This window comes from Podarcis filfolensis (genome assembly GCF_964270895.1).
Source record: "Podarcis filfolensis genome assembly, chromosome: 2".
NCBI lineage: Eukaryota > Metazoa > Chordata > Lepidosauria > Squamata > Lacertidae > Podarcis > Podarcis filfolensis.
The window spans coordinates 119,820,919-119,837,574 of NC_139605.1; positions in this window are offsets into that span (position 1 = coordinate 119,820,919).

Here is a 16,656-nt window from a genome sequence, read left to right on the forward strand (position 1 = left end):
TGAGGAACGGCTAAGGGAGCTGGGCATGTTTAGCCTGGAGAAGAGGAGGTTAAGGGGTGATATGATAGCCATGTTCAAATATATAAAAGGATGTCACATAGAGGAGGGAGAAAGGTTGTTTTCTGCTGCTCCAGAGAAGCGGACACGGAGCAATGGATCCAAACTACAAGAAAGAAGATTCCACCTAAACATTAGGAAGAACTTCCTGACAGTAAGAGCTGTTCGACAGTGGAATTTGCTGCCAAGGAGTGTGGTGGAGTCTCCTTCTTTGGAGGTCTTTAAGCAGAGGCTTGACAACCATATGTCAGGAGTGCTCTGATGGTGTTTCCTGCTTGGCAGGGGGTTGGACTCGATGGTCCTTGTGGTCTCTTCCAACTCTATGATTCTATGATTCTATGATTCTATAACATCAAAACACCGCCGTCTCAACCCTTCCTTTTTATCTTAATGGTTCAATTTCATTTTCTCCCCAAATTTAATAGCCTACGGGACCGCCTCTCCTGGTATGTCCCACAGAGAAACTTACGGTCCCCAAATAAAAACATCTTGAAGGTCCCAGGCCACAGAGAGGTTAGGCTGGCCTCAACTAGAGCCAGGGCTTTTTCGGCTGTGGCTCCGATCTGGTGGAACGCTCTGTCACAAGAGACTAGGGCTGTGGTAAACCTTCGCCTCCAGCCGCCTGCCCCTCCCTCACCTGTCTTTGCTCTCCGGCCAGTCCAGGCTTCTTGAGCAGGGCTGGTAGGTGTGTTTACGTTTTACAGAACCAAGACCAAATAAACCCGGTAGGGCTGCCACCACTCCCTCTGTTCCCGGGGACCCAGAACCACAAGCCAGGGAGTAGGCTGTGACCCGTTATCACTGGCTATCCCCACTCTGTATTGTTTTCCTGAGCGGGTTTTTGGTAAAGGACCCACCAAATCAATTCCCCATTTTTCCAAAACGTTCACTTCCAAGGGGACACTTTGTAACTCATTGGGCAAATTATCACGGTCATTTCCTACTTTCTGGCATATAACACAAGAACGTACATAGGCTTTGGTAGATTGATACACATCAGGCCAGTAAAAATAACGACTCAGTCTCTCTACTGTTTTTTGTAACCCCATATGTCCTGCTAAGCCATCTTCATGGGCCAAGCCAAGGACAATTGACCGTTTCTTTTCTGGGACCACTAGCTGCAAAACCAAGTCTTTTTCTTTCACCTTTGTTGGTACAAATTGGCGATACAAAAGTCCCTTTTTATATACAAATTGGGCCTTCTTTGCTCCTTGAAGGGGAGCATCAACCGCCTCCCGACAACCCTGCAGGGAGGGGTCCGCTCTTTGTTCTGCCGCAAATTCCCCCAAGTCCCCCAGTTCAACAGAAGCATCAAAATCTTTCAGGGGCTCCAAATTAACGGTGGACAACTCTCCCTCCCCTCCGGGTTTTCCATCCAGCCCTGGTTCAGACTTTACCTGCTTCAAATGAAGTGGGGGGAGTTGCTATAGTTACGGGATTCACAGGTAATTGTTGCTGCAGGTAAACTTGGAACCCAAGATCATTCCCAACCAAAACTGGGCTCTTACAAACTTTTGGATCATGGACTATCACAAGATGGTCCCCACTATAACCTTTATACTTAAGGGGGACAATGGCCGTTGGCTGGAAAATTTCTTCCACCCCATAAGGGCTTATCTTTAAGGGCCTATCTTGCATCTGGCTGGGTAAGACCAGATCCTTAGACACGCTAGTAATGTCCGACCCAGTGTCCCGGTAAGAGTTAACAATGGTTTTATTGATTTCAATAGGGGCAGAAAACTCCAAATTTGCCCAATTCACATGGGGTATTTTCACATTACCTCCAGTACTCACAGGCCCCACAGTAACAGCGGTTACTGGGACTGCTGGTGTTTCCAAAAGCTTAACATCGGGTGCAACCCCACCCTTCTCTTCCAGGACCAAACTCTCCTCCACGCCAGGTTTTGACTGCTCCGCCTCCCAGTCCTCCTCCGGCCGATGAATCAAACGTACAGGTGTGGAAGTGAGAACGGGAGGTTTTTTACTGTCCAGCTGGGGGCAAGCCGCTTTCACGTGCCCCGGTTTTTTACACAAAAAACACAGTCCAGAGTTCGGAGACAATTTGGTACGCTCCCCACCTGCTGCAGCAGAATCCTTTGCAGGAGTAGGGAAACCTTTGCTGTGTTCTTTAATGGGGGGGGGGCGGAGCGCCCCATCAAAGCTGCTGGTTTGTACCCGGTACTCGGCCCCTTGTTAGACGAATGGGAGCGGTTAAGCCTAAAAGACTCAGCAAAGGCGGTGGCTTCCGCCAAGGTTCGTGGCTTTTGATCCGCAACCAGGCTAGCGATTTCTGAGGGCAGGGAACGCATCAGTTGCTCCATCAGCAAGAGTTGTTTAAGCCCTATGAAATCCTCCACTTTCTCGGCTGCCAGCCACAGTTCAAAGTTTTGAGCCATCTTTGCTGAGTAAACTGCAATACTGTCATTGGGCCCCGCTTTCTCCACTCTCCGAAAAGCTTTTCGATAATTCTCGGGGTGCAGCCCATGCCTTTGGCTGGGCTTTTTGAAACTTTCATAGTCCTTAAGTTCATTTGAGGGGAGATGACCCATAAGCTCTGTCAGGTCGCCACAAACTAACTTTTTGAAACTTTCATAGTCATTAAGTTCATTTGAGGGGAGATGACCCATAAGCTCTGTCAGGTCGCCACAAACTAAGGGACGCAAGACTGCCATATACAGTGTAGGGGCAACCCCCATATCTTGACAGGTTGCCTCAAAAAGGTTCAAATAACTCAGAACGTCAGTGGGGGGCTGATATTTTGGGAACACCCTCCAATTGAGATTATTCAAGGTTAGTCCAGGAGGGGACTGTTGACGATGGTTTCCCCCCCTCACGGGAACAAGTTCATACCTCAGTGCAGATTTTTGCGATACCTGCCCTTCCGGGCGCAATGATTCAGCTGCCGTCGCGTATCCACGCTTGGGTCTCTGAAAATACTCCTCCTCTTCTTCCTCTGCCTCGTAACGTCGCACCGGCACGCGCACCTCTTGAGCGCTGACTGGCGAGTAGACTCTACCCGGACTGAACGAACGCTGTCTCACCATCCGGAGGACGTCCGGCGCACACGCCTCTCGGCGGTCGTCTCCCACAGTCACCTCTTGCAGCTGGCGCGGCAGGTCTTGATAGTCATACGCCATCCGGCTGACTTTCGGCCCCATCCGGACAGACTGGCCGATCTTTGGATACTTCTCCCGGCAACGGAATCCACCATTCACCAGATCTCGCACCCACTCCACATCATGACCTTCTGAGAAATCCATCTCTTTAGGCTCTGTGTGAACAAGATAATTCCCCCTAGGGCATGTAGAGGCCACCCCGGCTTCCACTTGCTCACGAGGTGATCGGGGTTGGGTCACTGGCGTGCCCCTTGCTTTTCCCACAATACAGGACTCTCGCCGACCCTTCCAAACTGTGCTTAGCTCACTGGCATCCACCAGCTCCCCCTCTGAATCAGGGTCTTCCGAAAACCAGGAAGCAGATTCCGCTCTGGGGCTTAAAGCTTGGGGGGGGGTTGGTTTCCGGAGGAAGGGAACTGCCTTCTCCCACCACTCCCCATTGGTCTACTGTGTTCATGGTACAGTCTTCGGAAGTAATAGCTGGAAATTCTTCCATCGCTCCTAACTATCTCTATTCCAAAAAAATAAACTACCTGTAACCCACAAAGAATACGTGCCAATTTTAAAAAAAAAAAAGATCACCGTGCCTTTCCGCAGGGAAGCCAGATCCCACCGCGCTGCCACCATGTGGTAAACCTTCGCCTCCAGCCGCCTGCCCCTCCCTCACCTGTCTTTGCTCTCCGGCCAGTCCAGGCTTCTTGAGCAGGGCTGGTAGGCGTGTTTACGTTTTACAGAACCAAGACCAAATAAACCCGGTAGGGCTGCCACCACTCCCTCTGTTCCCGGGAACCCAGAACCACAACCCAGGGAGTAGGCTGTGACCCGTTATCACTGGCTATCCCCACTCTACAAGTTGTATCCACAGACTTGCAGACAGAAATTCTACGGTAGAGCGTAACCAAGCGCAAGGCTAGGATTTAGCTATTCCCTTGGAAAGACGCATAAACCAAACAGTTTCTTCTTTAAAAATTTATTTTAAAAGAACAACAGAAAAACATGCTAAAATAGCAGGCACTTCTTTGGCAAGTTACAAGTAAGAAAAATAAAGACATTGTAGAATCTAACTGACTTACATACTCACAACTAAGAGATAGATAGAATAGTCGGAGTCCTTCCAAAGTCCGCATTCAAAGTCTTTTCCGATTCTCCATTACAAAGGATGAAAGGACGGCTACTAGGTGGAACATCAGCAGCCTGGCGGTTTGCGGATTGCAGAGCGAGGCTTCTCAGCCATTTCCAAGGCCTTTTATCCCCAATTTCCAAGTAGCGTCGGAACCCCACAACCAATCATAACTCCTGATTATTTTCTTTTTGAATTCGCCAATGACGAGCTTGTGGACTAATCAATCTAACTCCTGGCAGCTGGACTCATTAAGAACCCAGAGCCTAAATCAAAGGGTCCCTCCCTTTCTGTGAAACTTATGTAGATTCACATTCTCAGGCAATCAAGGCCAGATAACATCACTGAGGGAATGCACTTAACTTCGGACCCAGGTGTCAAAGCTTTCATTAAATCAAGGGGTTTCCTTTCCCATAGTAAATCTCTCACACTCTGGGAGCCTGCTAGTCTGAGGTTAAAGGGACAGAACTTATATCCCATGATCCTTGTGGCTAGCTGGTTACCCACAAGGCCTCACTCTTGTTGCTTGACCAAGGAATAGCTTCCAACTAAACCTAACTTTACTACAAGGGCCCTGCGGGACTTGACATCTTTCTGCAGGGCCTGCAAGACGGAGCTGTTCCACCAGGCCTTTGGCCAGGGCACAGCCTGACTCCCTCCCTCGGCAATCTTTGCGGAGCTCAGGCCCAATGGTTGCCAGTGGCTTGAATAAATTAATTTTATAAGGAATGATTTTAGAGTGTTGTGTGGTGTTGTACTGTTGTACTGTTTGATTGTTGTTAGCCGCCCTGAGCCCGGCTTCGGCTGGGGAGGGCAGGATAGAAATAAAATTTATTATTATTATTATTATTATTATTATTATTATTATTATCATTCACTTCCAGCAACATTGTCACCAAAATGCATCTTATATTTCTCATACTATAAAGAAGAAACCCAAACCTGCTTAAACTGGCCACTTTGATTTTGAATTTAGAAAACAACAGCTGGGGTCCCAGTCTAGAATGTGCTCTCAATCCAGCTTGGAGCCTTGCCCCAGTTTCCTTGTGAAAAACACCGACAGCCTGGATAGCTCAGTTGGGTAGAGCTTGGTGCTGATAACACCAAAGTCGCAGGTTCGATCCCCATATGGGGCAGCTGCATATTCCTGCATTGCAGGGGGTTGGACTAGATGATCCTGAGGGTCCCTTCCAACTCTACAATTCTAGGAATCTATGATTCCCACCTGCTGTTTGCCCCCTCCCCCTGCAAAGGTAAACAGGAAATAGCATCATTAGGGGCAAAATAAAAAATAAAAAAATGGGGATTTTCAGCAGAAAACTCACTGTGTTCAGCTCATCTTGAGTTAGGGGTAGGATTTTCAAGCTGATGTAACTTCCAGGCAGACTTAAATCCTGCTTTGTTTCAGTTCAGCGCCTAAGCCTTGCTTGGTTTATTCAGAATTTCATGTATGTTGCAATGTCGTCGTTGAACATTAACCAGAGTAGGAACTCCCCACAGAGAGAAAATCCCCGAGCTGTACAAACTTTTCCTTCCTACATTCCAAGATGGTTCTTAAAATGTCAGTGGTGTGGGAGAGAAATATGGTTAGATTAATAATAGTCGGGGGGAGGGGAGGAAAGAAACTGAGTTTAAGCACCACAGTACTGTCGATAATCTCATTTGCTTCTGTCCCATAGAAGTGAAAGGGAGCTAGGAGAGCCTGCGTTACATTTGTGATATTTTGGTTGGGCTAATAAAGGTTTTAGTTACCCTGATATAGATTTAGGGATTTTTCTTAGGGTCAGCACAGCTATCTTTAATTATTTTAAATTTTCAAATATATGAGGAAAAGAAACAGAATAAAATCCACAATCCAAGCGAAACCAACCCTTCCTCTAACAAAGGATGCCAGAGATCAAGGTCAAGACGTATATTGCCAGTACATCACATTTCAACCTCCAGCATGCAGGAAGAATTAAATGTGAAAAACATACGTAATGAGTTCCATACTGATAAAGATGCAGAAGATGGATGCTCACAACATATAAACTCACAACATATTGCTTAGAATTTATCTATCTTTGATGATCCATTAATAACTCTGATATTCCAAGTATTTTTTTCCCTATTATCACAATATTCCAGGTACAGTGGTACCTCAGGTTAAGAACTTAATTTGTTCTGGAGGTCTTTTCTTAACCTGAAACTGTTCTTAACCTGAAGCACCACTTTAGTTAATGGGGCCTCCCGCTGCCGTTGCTGCGCGATTTCTGTTCTCATCCTGAAGCAAAGTTCTTAATCCGAGGAAATAATTCTGGGTTAGCGGAGTCTGTAACCTGAAGCGTCTGTAACCTGAAGCGTATGTAACTCAAGGTACCACTGTATTAGTCAGCTATCTTTACTTTTTATGTTACATTTGTGTAGCAGAATATCCCTGTTGCAACCACAGCATCACACTGCCCCCCCTTGCCTCCCTCCCCACCTCCCTGCCTTCCAGCCAGAGTCATCAAAGGATTGTGAGCTCAGTTTCTGAGAAAACAAAAGCCCACTGTCCTGTGCACAAACAAATCCAAGGTGAGGTTGATGACTTGGGATAACAATTTCAACGCAAATTGTTTGGCAACCTCCCCTCTCTTTTCTCTAACCCCACGCCAGCAAGTAATGCAAAGAAGCTTCAAATTTACAAGCAGGGATGTCAAATACTCTTCTCTAAGGCTGGGTACACACTACTGTTTATTCTGGCTCCAGTGCACTCCTATCGTTGGTATTGAAAACCGAGTTTGAATCCTCTGGTTTCTTGAGAAATGCATCTGATTGGTGTACTGTCCCTGAACCCAGCTTCCATTCAGTTTGAAAATGTAAGGTGTGTACGTACATCTGAGACATCCATCACATATGCTCAGATGATAGCTTCATTGAACAGCAGCTCACAGGGTTACAGGGAAACAAATCAGGCAGTCAAGTATTGGTTTGTGCAGCAATGTTAAACATGACTTGAAATGCACTAGAGGAAAGGGGTGCATTGATGCATTTGCAGCCACTCATGTGCACATGCCTAAGTGTGTCTGCACCAAGGGACAAGCCCATCTGGGCACATGGAAGGGGATCCGTTGTGTCCCTATCTTCATATTCTCCAATTGCCCCTGTTTATGAAGCACAATCCCTGTTTCCCTTGTAAAAACACTGTCCTGGTTTTACCTTTTCTTGGGGGAACGATGTGTCTTTAGAAGGCAAATCTCTCAGAGCAGGGAGCAGATGCATCTTGATTCAAGTTAATACACACATAAACATGTGGATGGGGAAATGCCACTGCTGCACTGCTTTCCTTCCTGGCCATTTCCCTTAACAGCCTAATTGACAGTGTAATGAAAAACAGCACAAGGGATAGTCAACAAAACAAAGAGAAGACAAATTCCTTGCTTTATTTCTGAAGACTCTGGAGAAGACAAATTATGTGCCTTATTTCCTGGCAATGCTTTCCTGGCTTTGGGACCACACATGGGAATTCTGATGTTGTTATGTGCTGAGCGAGATGTATTCCATATAAATATGCAATACAGTGGTACCTCGGGTTACAAACACCTTGGGTTACAAACACTTTGGGTTACAGACTCCACTAACCCAGAAGCAGTACCTCGGGTTAAGAACTTTGCCCCAGGATGAGAACAGAAATCATGTGCAGGCGGCGCGGGGGCAGCGGGAGGCCCCATTAGCTAAAGTGGTACCTCAGGTTAAGAACAGTTTCAGGTTAAGAACAGACCTCCAGAGCGAATTAAGTTCTTAACCTGAGGTAACACTGTAGCAAACAAAAAACAAAAAACACAACACCTTCCTTGTCTGGCAGTGGAGGAAAGGAATGCATGGATCAGAGCCAGCCTAATGAGAAAGTGGGAAAGTCCAGGCTGAGGGTTTTTCCTTCCCTTATACAGTATATCATTTATTTAGAAAGTCATGTTCTGAGCAAGTTTAGCAGCTGACAGATGGAACTTGCTCATCAGGAAGGCCCCGGTTAAAATCTCACCCCAGCCAGGAATTCACTAGGCAAGCAAATCTTTCAGCCGCATTTGAAATTTGGGGATAATAATACTGACCTGCTTTAAAAGGTCATGGTAATATATTTTTTTAAAAAGTATTTATACCAGGGCAGGGGACCTTTTCAGACCAAGGGCCACATTCATGGGTATAGGGGGGGCAGCCGACCCCCATCAAGTAAAACAATAGAAATACTTAACTAACTGACCAGTTGGTTCTCCTCCACACACAAAAGTCCTGCCCCCCCCCGAACAAAAATCCTGGCTATCCTGTGGCCACATTTCCTTTTGGGGGAAATTCCAGGGGTCACATTTCAGTGGTGGGGGGAGAGGCAAAAGTGAGCAGAGCACCAGTTAAGCTGGCAAAGATATATAAATTGAAATCCAACCTTTGTTGGAGATGTGGTAAAGAAATAGGAACAACAATACATATGTGGTGGAGGCGTCAGGAAATTAAGAAATTTTGAACAGTAATACATGAAGAATTAAAGAAGATGTTGAAAATATCAAATAACCCCCCCCCCCAGAGATCTATCTCCTGGGGGGGGGGGATCTTCTTATATTCTTATATGCAAGTACAGCAGCTAGAGTAATGATTGCTGCTAAGTGAACGTCACAAACTCTACCCTTAAGGGAGGAATGGGTTTGAAAACTAAATGAATACTTAACTCTGGCAAAACTAACAGCTATTATAAGAAACCAATTGAATAAAAAAATAAAAAAAGGAGTGGGAATGTTTTGATGAATATATGGTAAAATACTGCTCAAAAAAGATGTGCTAATATGCCTAGTATAAAATGTAAAGTATTTGAGGGAAGGTAAATTAGTAAGGAAAGATAATAAGAATATATAGAAGATTTGAGAAGATTATAAAATGCAAAGATAAATGTAATCTCAGAATGTAGAGGAAATCGAGTTGGGGCGGAGGGAAGTGGGGGGAGGGACAAGGGAATATTAGGTTTGATTGATGGATATGTGGGGGGATGGGGAGGATGTGGTGATGGCTTTGGTGTATTTATATTGTGATGTAATATGGAAAAAACCCAATAAAATATTGTATTTGGGGGGGGGGGAGTGAGCAGAGCTATTTTGCCTTGGAACAGGACGCTACTTTCTTCACATTCACACATCCCTCTTTACCCTCCAAGCAAGAAGCACCCTCAGAGTTCAAGGACACACCCTAGGCGAGTGTTTCTCAAACTTGGGTCCCCATCTGTTGTTGGACTACAACTCCCATCATCCTTGAACTCTGGTCCTGCTAGCTAGGGATGATGGCAGCTATAGTCCAACAACAGCCGGTGGCCCAAGTACGAGAAGCACTGCCTTAGACAGACAAAAACACTGAAGGAGGATGTGGCGTTTGCCCGTTCTTTTGAAAATGTCTGTACAGGGGGAGAGAAAGAGTTAATAGGTAGAGCAATAGAAAAGCCAGAGGCAGAGCCTACCTGTTTATAAAAGGGCTTAGCTCTGAGGTTTAGTTTGAGTTGCTTGGTTGGTTGGGAAAAGGCAGTTGGGAAAGCAGTTGTCAGACAGATGGAAATACCTGTAGAGAGACAGTTAGTGCAGTTGGTTCTTGTGTGAGGGGAGGTAAAAGAGTTAGAGACAGAATAAAACAGAGCCTACGACTTGCCGATCAGAAGGTCGGCGGTTCGAATCCCTGCAATGGGGTGAGCTCCCGTTGCTCAGGTCCCTGCTCCTGCCAACCTAGCAGTTAGAAAGCACATCAAAGTGCAAGTAGATAAATAGGTACCGCTCTGGCGTGAAGGTAAACGGCGTTTCCGTGCGCTGCTCTGGTTCGCCAGAAGCGGCTTAGTCATGCTGGCCACATGACCTGGAAGCTGTACGCCGGCTCCCTCAGCCAATAAAGCGAAATGAGTGCCGCAACCCCAGAATCGTTCACGACTGGACCTAATGGTCAGGGGTCCCTTTACGTTTACCTTCCCGCCGGAGCGGTATCTATTTATCTACATGCACTTTGATGTGCTTTTGAACTGCTAGGTTGGCAGGAGCAGGGACTGCTAGGTTGGCAGGAGCAACGGGAGCTCACCCTGTCACGGGGATTCGAACCACCGACTTTCTGATCAGCAAGTCCTAGGTTTAACCCACAGTGCCACCCGCGTCCCATGAGTCGTGTGGCTTGAGGGAAATCCTGAGAGTCAGATAGAAAGACCTGCTGGGCCACATTGCCCTATAAAAGTTCAGGGCAATTCACAAGAAACATCGAGCACAGCATAACTGTATCTGAACCACTTTGGACATTCAAATGTGCTGCATTTTGAGAAAGACGATGCTCTGGGCAGGAGGCCCCCTAGTGTCACTTTTCCCCCTGTGAGTGTTCAACAGAGGTAGAGCCAGCGTGGTGTAGTGGTTAAGAGCGGTAGTCTCGTAATCTGGGGAACCGGGTTCGCGTCTCCGCTCCTCCACATGCAGCTGCTGGGTGACCTTGGGCCAGTCACACTTCTCTGAAGTCTCTCAGCCCCACTCACCTCACAGAGTGTTTGTTGTGGGGGAGGAAGGGAAAGGAGAATGTTAGCCGCTTTGAGACTCCTTCGGGTAGTGATAAAGTGGGATATCAAATCCAAACTCTTCTTCTTCTACTTCTAGAGAAGTATGGGAAATGGTGACTTTTGTGAAACACCAACCTGTTCAGGCAGCTGCAGCGGAAAGAGGGGAAGAAATGAATTGCGAACAGGAATCCAAGAGAGATGCAGAGATGGCTGAAGAGATGATGTTCAAGAGGCAGCTGAAACGGACAATGAAGCAGAACTCTTGATAAGGGGTTGAGAGGGGAATGAGAGGAATGATTTTTTCAAAAGAAGAATTACGCTGCTGGGTGAGGACAGAGATAGGTGGCTGCATCCAATCAAATCCCCACCTGTTGCCATGGCAAACTGCGCTGCAAAGCAGCCCTCTTCAAAGATGGGGACAAAAGTAAAAATATGCTCTAATGTGCCACCTCCCAACGACGTCAGGTCTTGAGCGGTGTGCTGGCATTGTGGAGAAGCCTTCTAGCAGACAGTGCTGTGTTTGGATGATCAGTGGCTGACAAGTTCTCACTGAAGTGATTCTGGACTGTATCTAGAATGATGCATGTTCAACAAGCTTTCTAAGAAAAAAATAAAGGTTCTTGAGTTTATTTTTTGTTTGTTGGTTAAATGTATATACTGCCCTTCATCTGAGGATCACGCAAAAATGTTTGTTTGTTTGTTTAGTCATTTAGTCGTGTCCGACTCTTCGTGACCCCATAGACCAGAGCACGCCAGGCACTCCTGTCTTCCACTGCCTCCTGCAATTTGGTCAAACTCATGCTGGTAGCTTAGAGAACACTGTCCCACCATCTCGTCCTCTGTCGTCCCCTTCTCCTTGTGCCCTCCATCTTTCCCAACATCAGGGTCTTTTCCAGGGAGTCTTCTCTTCTCATGAGGTGGCCAAAGTACTGGAGCCTCAGCTTCAGGATCTGTCCTTCCACTGAGCACTCAGGGCTAATTTCCTTCAGAGTGGATGCGTTTGATCTTCTTGCAGTCCATGGGACTCTAAAGAGTCTCCTCCAACACCACAATGCAAAAGCATCAATTCTTCGGCGATCAGCCTTCTTTATGGTCCAGCTTTCACTTCCATACATCACTACTGGGAAAACCATAGCTTTTATTATACAGAGGCTATAAATCCTGAGGCTACAAACAACTAAAAGGTATTTAAATTCTCTTGCCATCTCTTGCCCTACACTGACAGGAAGCTCTCTTCCCGAACTGGCTGTAGCTGCCTTTGAATGCTCATCATCATTCTTCCTCATCCGTGTTCTAAAAAAGCCATGGCATTAGTTACTTGTAAGTAAAGCAATGATAGCAATGGCCCTTTGAAATATATTTAATGAAGTAATCAATCTGATTAAACTTATAAGGAATAGCTGAAACATAAACACATCCAGAATCTCACACTCCAGGAAAAGCCAACATTGTGCTTTCCAGATGCTGTGGAGTACAGCTCTCATCACTGACCATGGACCACGCTGGCTGGGGCTTTCAGGAGTTGTAGTCCAAAACATCTGGAAGGCACCACATTGGCTTTACACACTTACCTGGGAGCAAGTTCCATGTAACTGCTTTATAGGGATGTTTCATGGGAAGTGATTAAAAAGAAAGGAAAACTCAGGCAAAGCTTTGTCCTGCACTTTACCATGCTGGGGAAGCAGCATCTATTGAATTTCTACCTGCATTCACATGTTAAAGATACACAAGTTTGCCAGAAAATAAAATGATGGCCTGGAAAAGAAGGAAAACAGACTGGTAACTCTTAGGAAGTGCTGCCACCTTGTGGGATCAGTTTGTTTGGGCATTTTCTGACACTGGAGAAGTGTGCATGGACATGAAAGCTTATACAGTGGTACCTCGGGTTACAGGCACTTGAGGTTACAGGCGCTTCAGGTTACAGACTCCACTAACCCAGAAATAGTACTTCAGGTTAAGAACTTTGCTTCAGGATGAGAACAGAAATTGCGTGGTGGAGGCGCGGCGGCAGCGGGAGGCCCCATTAGCTAAAGTGGTACCTCAGGTTAAGAAGTTTCAGGTTAAGAACGGACGTCCAGAACAAATTAAGTTCTTAACCTGAGGTACCACTGTACCCAGAACAAACTTAGTTGGTCTCTAATGTGCTACTGGACAATTTTTTTATTTATTTCAAGTGCGTCAGACCAACACGGCTACCTTCAAATATTGTGAACAGTGATCTTTTATCCTTCTGAGCAGTTGGGGTACAGGCACTGAGATAAGGGATGGACTAACTGAATCTTTCAGAAAGCTGAACCTTCATTCCATCCCCTCCAACATTTCTCCAATGGAAACAGGGGCGTCCGATTCTCACCACAGGGCAGTATAAGGAAAGGCTTCTAGCTGGGGTGCGGGACACATGTGGGCTTCGTGTTTAGATTTATAGGGGTGCTCAGCACTGGCACAAAGTTCCATAACAGAAAAAAAGCTTCAGACATTCAACATTTCTTCAGGCTGGGCTGTTTCTTGGAGCTGGGGTTATTTACCCGTCAGTATTTGCTGGCCCCAAACCATGTTCTGCCAAGGGCACTCCTTACTCACCCTGGTGCTATTTATCCTAGAGCTGGCCCCAAATTATGTGTCATAAAAGTGTGTGCCAGCGATACACATTTTTGGGAGGTCAATAACAAATTTAAATGATCTAGCAGAAGTGTAATACAGTGGTACCTCGGGTTACATATGCTTCAGGTTACATACACTTCAGGTTACAGACTCCGCTAACCCAGAAATATTACCTCGGGTTAAGAACTTTGCTTCAGGATGAGAACAGAAATCGTGCTCCGGCAGCGCAGCGGCAGCAGGAGGCCCCATTAGCTAAAGTGGTGCTTCAGGTTAAGAACAGTTTCAGGTTAAGTACGGACCTCCAGAACGAATTAAGTTCTTAACCCGAGGTACCACTGTAGTCATTATCCTTTCAATTTGTATACTAACAAACTGTTTTTCAGTCATCACCTGGCATTGTATATTATTATATTATTATCTTAGCAGTAGTAATTATTCCTGTTGTCATTATTTCATCGCCCATGAACATGACAGTCCCTGCCCCAAGTAGCTTCCAGTTAGAAACAGATACAAGGGAGACAACAGGGGGAAAGAAAGAAATGGACGCAGGAGTAAACTGGTGGTGCATGTGTAATCATTGCAGTTCATATATTTAGTGTTATATATTTACAGAAGGGTATGGCGACTGGAGTTGGTTTTTTAGTGAATATAAAAAGAAGAAGAAAAAGTACATTGCCACACCACTCACTACAGAACACATTTAGCCAGGATGTTGTGTCTGCCCAGGGCCGGATTTAGGTTTGATGAGGCCCTAAGCTACTGAAGGTAATGGGGCCCCTTATATGTCCAGCTTTCCTTTGTCAACAACAAATTGTCGCTGTTATTTGTGTTGAATATATGCTATATGGTAATTTATGGACTTAATAGGTCCATACACAACACAAAACACTGTTGCTGTATGTAGGTTTTATTTTATTTGTTTTTTATCTCATATTTTGGAAATGTACATCCCGTTTTGTTTTACTTTAATTTTTTTTGGGGGGGCCAAGAGAGTGGGGCCCTAAGCTATAGCTTGTTTAGCTTATACATAAATCTGGCACTGTGTCTGCCCATTGTAACAACTTCACAGGGGATGAGCTCCCACTCCCTGCTTTAACCTACTGTGTTCATCATCCAAGTTCCTACATTCTGTTGAAATTGAACAGAGCTTGTGAAGGATGGTCTGACAGTGAAAGGAGGATCCCAGGTTATTTTTAGACGGCTGTTACCTCAAATGGGCCAGGCTGTGTCTGGATATCTAATGTTGGGTACCACAGGCAGGTTCTGTTGTCATGACAACTGCAGTCTTTCATCTCCAAAGAGGCTCCAAAGCAGGACATTGCTCTTAGGCTCTGAAGAGAGTCTAGGGATGCCTTAGGTAAGTGGGTTGGATGGATTAGCAGGTGCGGGGATGCTTCAGGACAGGGATGGGGAATTTGAGTCTCGCCAGGTGTTGCTGGACTCCCAGCTCCCATCTGCCCCAGCCAGCATGACTAATGGCCAGAAATGATGGGAGTTATAGTCCAATAACCTATGGAATGCCACAGGTATGACTTAACAGCCTTAGGCAATTGGACTGCAGAGCATCTCTGTTAATAACAAAGGGGCAAAGACCTGGTTGAAAATTGAATCCTGCTACCAACTGCGGGAGGCAGTGGAAGACAGAAATGCCTGGCGTGCTCTGGTCCATGGGGTCACGAAGAGTCGGACACGACTAAATGACTAAACAACAACAACAACCAACCAACCAACCAGCACCTTTTCAACCAGGTCTTTGCCCCTTTGTGGACTGCAGCACTCATTTTATTGATTTCTTGAAAATATTTCAATCCCACATTTTTAAAGCTCAGAGCAGTTCACAATCGAGTATTAAAATTGCAGCAAAACAAGCCCCTGTTCAAAACCAGCAGACCAATTTCATTGGGATCCTCATACCCTGTATTTATTTATTATGTTTCTACCCCAGCTTCCCTCTAGGGAGCTCAAGATGGCGAGAATAGTCCTCCTCCCCTCACATTTTTATCCTTACAACAACCCTGTGAGGTAGGTTAGAGCAGACAGCAGCTGCAAGAGAGAAAAAAGAGGGCTTTTCTCCAGCCTCCGCTGTGAGGCTGCTACACTGGCTTCTCCAAAACACTATCCCCCCAAACCCAATTATATGGGACCCCCCTTTTCTCCCCCCCTTTAAAAACATCTCAGCTAGCTGGCTAAACCAGATGAGAGTAGCCAATGGGTCTCAAACCCTCTGTGAGTTAGGGACTTGCCCTGCATGCAAAGACAGGCACTTTCTGCATGTGATGTAGAGGGAATTGAGGGATGGATGGGGCTCACTGTGAAGGTAGCCCATCTCAGAGAAGGAAAACTCTGATCCTAAACCTCCTCTGCCTTGAGGCATATCTTTGGGAGAAGAAAAGCTATGAAATAAACCCTGCACAAAACCGGAGTGGAATCCTAAGACAGTTGGATGGCAACTCCTGCAGCCAAGCTGGTGCCAAACATCTTGTTCTGCTTTACTTTGGACAACATCAGTGAGGCTGAGAGGGGGGTCTTGTTGTCTGGGCAGCGCAGGACCTTCAAACACACTGCCCAGGCTTCCACCCCAGAGAGGTCACTTCGGTGCTGCTAACACAGTGGTTTGACTTCACCCCCAGAGGCACACTCCATTGTCTCTTGAGCATAGCTGTCAACCGTCCCTTATTTGGCGGGAAACTCCCTTATCCCAGCGCCTTAAATTTCCCGGGTTTCATGCTCACCCGGCTCGGGAGGGAAGCAGCGGCTCGGGGTCCTCCACCGCGCGAGAGAGAGCATGCACGAGCTGCCGCATCTCCGTCTCTCCCTTTTCCCCCTCAGGGGCACATCGTGAGGAGACAGGTGGTGGCGGGCCGGCAGGCAGCCCCTCTCTTGCGAGACTTCCGCCGCGCTGCCAAGGGAAGCCAGAGGCGGATGAGGAGGCGGCCTGAGGGAGGAGGAAGAGGAGGGCATGGGGAGGGACGCAGAAGGGCGGCGCTTCAGCGGGCGCCGCGGCGCCGCAACCACCTCATGCCGGGCTCACGGGTGGCGTGGGCGAGAGTCTCTCTCTCTCCCCCCCGCTGTCGGGCGGGGAAGGGCTGATGAAACTCCTCGCGCCAGGACGACGGCAGCCCGACGTGCTGCACTCCAACCAGTGCAGCATATTAATGTAGTGATTTCCCCCTCTGCATCCCTTTCATAACTCTATTTTTATAAATCATTTGTCCATATTGTAACTTTTTACAATAGCTTTT